This window comes from Toxorhynchites rutilus, chromosome 2 (assembly GCF_029784135.1).
Source record: "Toxorhynchites rutilus septentrionalis strain SRP chromosome 2, ASM2978413v1, whole genome shotgun sequence".
NCBI classification, from domain to species: Eukaryota; Metazoa; Arthropoda; class Insecta; order Diptera; family Culicidae; genus Toxorhynchites; species Toxorhynchites rutilus.
The window spans coordinates 199064629-199073748 of record NC_073745.1 but is presented as its reverse complement, the minus strand read 5'-3'; positions in this window follow the sequence as shown (position 1 = coordinate 199073748).

Genomic DNA, 9120 nt, shown 5'->3' with positions numbered 1-9120 from the left:
GTGCGAGTTCCTCCGGTGTAAATTGTAGTTAATTGTGCCGATTATATGTAATTTCTGATGGCGGTTGTAGTTGTACTCCGTTGAAGTGATGGCGATTTTCTACGTTGGATTCCGTGATTGCAAAACCTTGTTGTGATGAATCCGGTTCGAAGGACCAATGTTTCCTCTAGGTATAGGGCCCTTGCCCTGTGGACTGGTTCCACCCTCGTGATCACTCGGTTGGTAATTTAATATTGAAATACACTTCGCTCAGTTTAAACGCCAATTACACAACTTTAATGTATTCACAATATAAACTACAATTCACTACTTTATTTACAATAATTTACAGTAGTTTTACAATAGGTTTTGGGTTTAAAAAATTGGTTAGACTTCCTTGGCTTCCTTGATTGTAATGATCGGGATTCTTTTTGGGTAATGGGTGCTTCCTATAAAACCTTTTTAATCTTCTATCCTCTTTTGAAATTTTATCCTCAATAGTCACAATACTTTCCCTTGTATTTATTGTTTTTCTCTTTTCTGTCCCTTTCCTTTCCTGCTTCTATTTCCATGTTTATGTATAGGTGAGTCTAGTTCGGAAACCAAATGATTCGACCTATGCAGCAAATTTTGTTGTGCCGGGGGGGTTCACCGAATTGAATTCGCTCTTGTATCCAACAACAGTGTTTATGTGCACTTTAATCCAAACGAATAATATCACTGTTATGTGCAATTTATTGGCATAATGCCAAACGATCATCATCATCTCCATAGTGACTGAACGCGTCCTTCCCTTCCCACAGTACCTTCCTCTGTACCCTTCGTCCACCGTTGCTGTCGGTTTGCATGAAAGTAGTAGGACTACGTCTTTCATTTCAATACCGGGGTGTAAAATCAAAGTTTCGAAAACGAAAGCGTTACGCCGGAGACCGATATTTTGAGCATTAATAGCTCCTAAACAACTGAACGAAATGGTATGATGAACACTTCATTCGAAAGATAACATGTCTACGCGTTCTATGCTTGTTACTTTTTGATCTAAAAACTTGTTTCAATATTCTTAAAATTGATTTCAAAACAGGCTATTGAAACCACCAATCGGTATATAAGCGAGCGCCACTCGGAAATCCACTCAGTTCTAATTGATTGGAGCATGTTGTCGCTGTTGTGGTGAAGCTCTTCGTTTATCATGAAAGCGCGAATGAACGGTGTCACCAAGAGTCTGTTTGTGCACCTTAGGCCAGAAGGGAATCCATCAGGAGGATAGTGACGCCGCAAATGGTTCCCCGGGAAGAGATCGGAGCAGCCACCACACACAAACACATACACGCGCGGAACTCTTCGTTTGGATGCCATTCAGCATCGAGAAAATTCCGGAAAGATTCAATCGTTGCTGAAAAATAATCTGCCAGTTCCCCTGGGTACTGAAAAATACATTCATGCGAAAGAGTTCATTTTAATGTTTTTTATCCATGTAACACTGCGACCAAATATTTTTCAATTAAGTGCCATTAACAGGTGGTTATCGAGTGACATTAACCACTGGTGGGCTTCGAGTATCGAGGAAAATCAGGAAAAATCTAATCGTTGCTGAAAAATAATCTGCCAGTTCCCCTGGGAATTGAAAAATACATTGATGCGAAAGAGTTTATCCTAATGTTTTCTATCCATATAACACTGCAACCAAATACAACCAACCAAATACAAACAATGGCAATTAACAGGAAAGCTTCTGAAATTATTCTTCCCCATCAGTAGAAAATTTTCGTATCCAATATTGTATGCGCGCTCAACGGAAAAATTATATAATTTTCAATTGATTATTGCTCAGTCGCGAAAGTTTCAAACTCAGAGAGTTCATTCCCCTCTAGTTTGCCTTCCAAATTGGCATCGTAAACCACACCTCTCGATTCAATCACGCACAAAAAGCATACTTAAGCGATATTCTGGTGGTGAAACGCATTCATTTTTCGTGACGACATCGACAAGGCAACATCGTTATTGAACGAGCTGGACGGCGAGGGATCAAGAGATTCATTACCTGGCCTAACCTGACTTGAAACACATACAGTTTGTTTGGAACTGTGAGGGAGCGCAGAAAAGCCGATCCATCAGAAGAAGAGAAGACGAACGAGAAATTATCAGCACCGAAAAACGGTTCCATTTGAGATATCGAAGCGGCCGCCACAACACACATATACATACGTGCGGAACTTCTTCCGTTTAAATGCCATCCAGCAAATTATTATCGTTGCTGAAAAATAATCTGCCAGTTCCCCTGGCAATTGAAAAATACATCCATGAGAAAGAGTTTTTTTTAAATGTTTTCTAATATATAACACTGCGATCAAATACATTTGTTTCTGTGATTTTTCAATCAAGTGCAATTAACAGGTGCTTATCGAATTAGCATTAACCACTGGTGGGCTTCGAGTATCGGAGATTATCTGGGAAGATGTTATTGTTGCTGAAAAATAATCTGCCAGTTCCCCTGGGAATTGAAAAATACATTCATGCGAAAGAGTTTATTTTAATGTTTTCTATCCATATAACACTGCGACCAAATACATTTGGTTTTGGGATTTTTCAATCAAGTGGAATTAACAGGTGCTTATATATAACATATAACACTGCGACCAAATACATTCGGTTATGTAATTTTTCAATCAAGTGTGATTGGCAGGAAAGGTTCTGAAGAGTATTCTTCCCCATCAGTAGGATATGTTCGTTTCCAATATTGGATGCGCGCGCAACGGAAAATGTTTCGCATCGCGAAAAACATAATTCTCAATCGATTATTACTCAGTCGCTGAAAGTTTCAAACTCAGAGAGCTCATTCCCCTCTAGTTTGCCTTTCAAATTACCATCGTAAACCACACCTTCTTTCTATTCAATCACGGACAAAAAGCATACTTAAGCGATTGTCTGGTGGTGAAACGCATTCATTTTTCGTGAGGATATCGACAACATCGTTACTGAACGAGTTGAACGAGCTGGACGAGCTGGATGGTGAGGGATCAAGAGATTCATTACCTGGCCACACACATATATACGTACGGAACTTCTTTCGTTTAAATGCCATCCAGCATCGAGAAGATTCCGGAAGAATATTATGGTTGCTGAAAAATAATCTGCCAGTTCCCATGGGAATTGAAAAATACATTCATGCGAAAGAGTTTATTTAAATGTTTTCTAACCATATAACACTGCGACTAAATACATTTGGTTTTGTGATTTTTCAATCAAGTGCAATTAACAGGTGGTTATCAAGTTAGCATTAATCACTGGTGGTGGACTTCGAGAAGAATCGAGAAGAATCCGGAAAGATGTCATCGTTACTGCAAAACAATCTGCCAGTTCCCCCCCCTTGGAATTGATAATTACATTCAAGCGGAAGAGTTTATTTTAATATTTTCTATCCACAAAGTGCTGCTGCGATCGAGTACATTTGGTTTTGTGATTTTTCAACCAAGTGTAATTAATTAGCAGGAAAGCTTCTGAAGATTATTCTCCCCCATCAGTAGAATATTTTCGTATCGAATACAGTTTGCGCGCGCAATGGAAAATGTTTCGCATCGCGAAAATCATATAATTTTCAATCAATTATTGCTCAGTCGCCGAAAGTTGGAAACTCAAAGAGTTCATTCGCCTCTAGTTTGCCTTCCATATTGCCATCGTAAACCACACATTCTTTCGATTCAGTCACGGACAGAAAGCATACTTAAGCGATATTCTGAAACGCATTCATTTTTCGTGAGGACATCGACAAGACATCATTAGCAGGAAAGCTTCTGAAGATTATTCTTCCCCATCAGTAGGATATTTTCATATCCAATATTGGATGCATAAAACCTTCTACCTCCAACGTAACACTCTCGTTTTCGAAGTCCCCCAAATATTCATTTATTCTTTCATTCAGAATGGATTCAGATTTAACTTCAAACAAATGATCACTAAATCAACGATAGTCCTACGTCACCATTGCGGTTATACCATAGATATAACCCACTTCCTGTTTTTCTCCCTCCCATCATCTTGTTGAAACATCTGCGAAATCTGCCGTGTCTTCTATTTTCACTCTCCCGTCGTGTTATTCGTTTACACAGTATAAAATAAAGTTGACATAACGGCGACGGCGGCGATGATGCTGTTTGCGGCGTCGCAGGAATAGAATCACGACGTGACAATATATACGGAGTGGTACTTTCACTGCTGCTGATGTTATTCGCAAATACAATTTGGCTTTCGGTTTCGGAATTTTTGAACAGGCGTTGTTTAGGTGGAATGCGTGTTTGTTGTATCGGAGCGCGCGTTGTTTGACTTTACCGGTGCGAATGATGGTAGTGTTTTCAAAAAGTCTTATAGTGACCTGACCGCAAGATCCCGTGCGCACACAGCATTTTACGCAGCCAATGAACCTCATAGGTGACCGTTATACGCATGGCCAGGTCGTAGCTCGTTATCACTTTACGTAATTGTTCGTTATATTTATGAAGTGAGGAAACAGAAGAGAGAAGGATATACATTTCTAAATACATTTTGCTTCTTTCATTGAAACAGCATTTCAATTTAGTTTTTATTTCTTTTGAGATTCATATATCTTCGCTCTCTCAAAGTTCTCATCCGACTTGGAGAGGTTTTTGAAAATAATTCTTGGCGCGGTCGCAAAATCCGTGCATTAGCCGGATAAAGTTTCTCGCAGGCGAGTTCACCTGTAAGTGTGTGTTCTCTTCCCGAGATCGTGCGTAATCGTTCGAGTAAAACTTGATCCTGAGCTATTCTTGTAGTTAGTCGGGCATTAACTCAACACGACTGGTAGTCTCCTTACTGGGAGTGGCGCTAAAGCCAACGTTCTTCACTACTTTCACACTTGTGAAAGAATTGCACTTGTGGAAGAATTTTAAACTTTAAACTAATTGGTGTCTCATGGTTATTTTTTACAGTTACAGGTTCGGGGTTATTTATTTTATAATATATGGGCTGAACAATATCGACAAGAAAACAAATCGCAGGAAGTTTCTAGAAATAATTTTATATAAACTTTTTATGCCCCATCGAAAAAATACGCATCAATTCAAAATTGACTAAGAACACAGAGACAACGAATATTTGAAACATGCAAACATGATATTTCCGAACCTTTAACATCTGGTAATTATCTAGAAGGTCGTTATACATTCTCCTCTTCGAAAAAAGGCCCGGAAAATACGCTACAATTGCATGAGATGTAAAAAATATGTTTGTCTCGAACGTGCAAAAGTAGAATTTCGTTATTTGTGTTGGATTATCAAAAGTTACTCTGTTTTAAGGAGCCTAAATTAGATGACTGTTGAAACTTAATGAAGATGAAGGAAAGATATTTTATGTTTTTTCATTCAATTATGCCCTCTTCTTCGAATAAATACCAATAAAGCCTAAAAATACAGTATAGAATTATTACAGAGAAGTTCAACTTACGGCCTGTGACACCGTGCGCTAGTACACGAGGCATGATTTTGCACCCGAGCACAGGAGGGTTCATAGAATAGATTTTAACCTATTAACGACCATGAGGTAAAAAAAATTTAACAAAAGGCATTGATGTAGTTTTGAATATTGACTGTACAGAAACCCCAATCTTCAAGAATAATTTTTTCCGTTTTCCGTAAAGGACGAAAAATCGAAAAATCTTCAAACAAAAACATTGGCCAGAATCTACATTTTTGTAGGAACTTCGATCCAATGGTTTTTTTTGTGCAACACAATGTGTGATCTTTTATCGAAGCACACTGAAAAAAAAATTACATGTTTTCGAATGTTATAAGGTTTTGTTTTTTTTAGGTTATGTGAGGTTATGTACTCTCCGCGCATAGTTGCTTATGGCGAGATTACATTAGGGAGGTCTATAGCTATAGATGGATTTATTCACCTGAAAATAGATGTAAACGGGTGAGAATATAAGTTAAGATCCCTACATTCAGCCCGCCGCCAGGTAAACAACAATAGAAGCAACATAGAGCATACTTTCCATGTGGGAACGCATTGAACAAGGACAATGCTAGGAAACAGTGTAAATAAAGGAGATGCAGGTAATCCGCCTATGCCGGAAGGGGTAGATAAAGTAAAGTTTCTAGCCGTGTATAAAAATGGGAAACAATGTGAAATAAACTAGTTCTAGTCTAGAGCTCAAACTCTATCATTGTTTCATTGAAGCTGAAGTCCTTAACTTTGTAACGAGATCCTCTCTCACTCGAGGAATGGGATTCTCGGTTACTCCTAACCGTCAGCACAAGCTATAATTCCAATAATCTGGACACACACAACACTAGAGATTAGAGAAGCACCGGGTCTCCCCGTACTCACCGTACTTTATGTTGGCTGCCAGATGTCATCAAGAGACCATGGGTCACTCCGGAATCCTTCAATCCGCGAGTGGATTCCGCGAGCGGAATCCTTCAATCCGAGTGAAACTCAGCGGCGTATCGGTGCCGCGAACCCGAAGCGGTTGTGCGGGAACTATCACTCGGATCTTCGATGAACTTGATCACTCACTAACGGCACAAAATGGCGTGCTTTGCCACTCGCCCCAAGCCACCCACACGAACTTTGCGGTACCCTAGAACCGCGATTCCGGTGTAATTGGGCGGTGAACCACCTTCCCGCGAATACCGACAAATCGGTCACTCAACGTTGCCTCTTGGCCCAGCGTTAAACTAAATCTGCCAAACGTGGCATACGTAGCACAAAATGGCGTGTCTCGCACTCACGCAAGCCATCAAACTTCTCCTTGGTGACACACTTACGCCGCTAATCCGGCGCGTCCTTTTATATTTTTTTTCCTTCGTGATTCACTCGCGCTGGCCTTTCTTTAAAGCCTTGTATTTCGCGACGACCGACGAACTTGTCGCGCTATACCACCCCTCACGTGGCAGAAGACTCGACCCGAAGTATAATCAAAACTTGGAGATGCGTCCGTTCGCTTAAAGCGTCCGTAGCCCAAAAAAAACAAAAAGGACCAATAACGCCTTTTTTCTTCCTCCACGGAAGTGATGCTTGACAGCCGCTTTGTTGTGCGACTGTCCTATGCGCACGGTTGGTGATGACATTTACCGTCATATAAGTGTTATATAGTACGGGGGGTGTGTGCCATTTATTTATTTATTTTTTTTTTGGCAGACTTATCTCACTTCTTAACTAGGCGAACCTAGCCAGAATTTTCACCTGCCCCCGGGCTTCTGAATGCCAAAGGGGGACTAGAGGGACTAGGGGGAATGCACGTATCTGCATGCTCGTGCTGTTTTAGTCCTGACCGAGGAATTGTCGGACAATCGCGCAGGTGCTAAGGATGACCGACTTTTGGATGCCGGCCAATTCCTTCTCGATGTTCAACACCTTTAGCGCTTCCAGAAGTGTCTTCGGGATAATTCCAGTTCCAGAGAGAACGACTGGAACAATTCTTGGGACCTCCCTTAGCCCCCACAGTTCCTTGAGCTCCACGGCCAATGGTCGGTACTTGCAGATTTTGCGACCGTGGGTCTCCTCCAGATTCTGGTTCAGTGGAATAGCGACATCGATGATGGTGACTTTGCGGTCGCTCTTGTCGTAAATCATTATATCTGGGCGGTTGTGGTGGATCGAGAGGTCGGTCAGAACAGTGCGATCCCAGTACAGCTTGAAACGGTCATTTTCCAGGACAGGTGCAGGCAGGTACCGGTAGTTTGGTACGTTGTCTTCCAGTAGAGCACATTGGAGCGCCAGTTGTCGATGAACAATACGGGCCACGTTGTTGTGGCGCTCGGTGTAGGCTGCGTTGGCCAAAACGGGACAGCCTCCCATAATGTGCTCTATGTTTTCACCTGGTTGATGGCACATCCGGCAAATGTCATCAACGTCTTGATGCCAGACGTACCGCCTGCAGTTTCTCGTCGGCATTATCCTGTCCTGGATGGCTATCATGTCGGCTTCTACTACTGAAGAGAGTTCACCACGCGTTAGCCACAGATTAGATGCGGCCTTGTCGACGTGTGGCCGGTCCAGTTGATGGGGGTGGGCACCATGCACTGCCTTCTGCTTCCAAGCTGCAATCTTCTCCTCCACTGTCTGCAGATTGCAGTTGAGTTGGTACTCCGCTTGCGCCAAGTGCAGAGCGCTGTATCCTCTGTCGGCGGCGCAGACAGCCCGGTATAGCGCGTTTTGGTTGGCGCGTTCTGCGAAGTACTCGCGCAGTTGTCGTACCTGGGCAACACACAGTGCAGAAATGTCGACGATTCCAAGTCCCCCTTCTTTGCGTGGTAGTGAAACTCTCTCCAGTGCCGATTGAGGATGGTGCATCCCGGCCTCTTTGAATGCTTTCCTCATCCTCCTCTCAAGGTCCTCTAGGTCAGTTTTGCTCCATTTGACTACACCAAAACTGAAGGTCAGCAGGGGAACCGCGAATGTGTTGATCGCGCGTACCTTGTTCCCCGCGTTGAGGAAAGTCCTCAGGACACAGTTCACTCGACTCAAGAACTTGTCTCGCAGCTCCGTCTTGATGTCGGAGTGGCGAATCCCGGTGAGCTGTCGGAATCCAAGATATTTATAGGATTCGCCACGAACCATGTCTCTTATAAACTCGCCGTCATAGACCTCGTAGCCTCCGGATTCGGAAAGTTGTCCTTTCAGCAGGTGGACACAGCGACACTTGTCGAGGCCGAACTCCATACAGATGTCCCTGCTTATGTCTTCGACAACCCGGATAGCTACACCTAGACGCTGACGTGAATCAGCGTAGACCTTGAGATCATCCATGTAGAAGGTATGGGTCACTTCTTCGTGGGCGCCGTCGCCATACCTTATTTTATAGCCATGACCGTTTCTATTGAGCGTCCTACTGAGAGGGTTCAGTGCCAGACAAAACCAAAGCGGGCTGAAAGAGTCGCCTTGGAGTATCCCCCTCTTTATCTGCAGCGTTCTAGACTGCAACACATTTTCCCCATCACTGAGGTGCAGAGACGTACTCCACTGCCTCATCGCATGCTGCAGGAACCTAACGACGACGGGATTAATTTTGTAGAGCTCCAATACCCGGACGAGAAACGAGTGAGGTATGGAGTCATAAGCCTTCCTGTAATCGATATAGGCCATGCTTAGGTTCCGCTGGTTATAAACCGCCTGACCGACTAT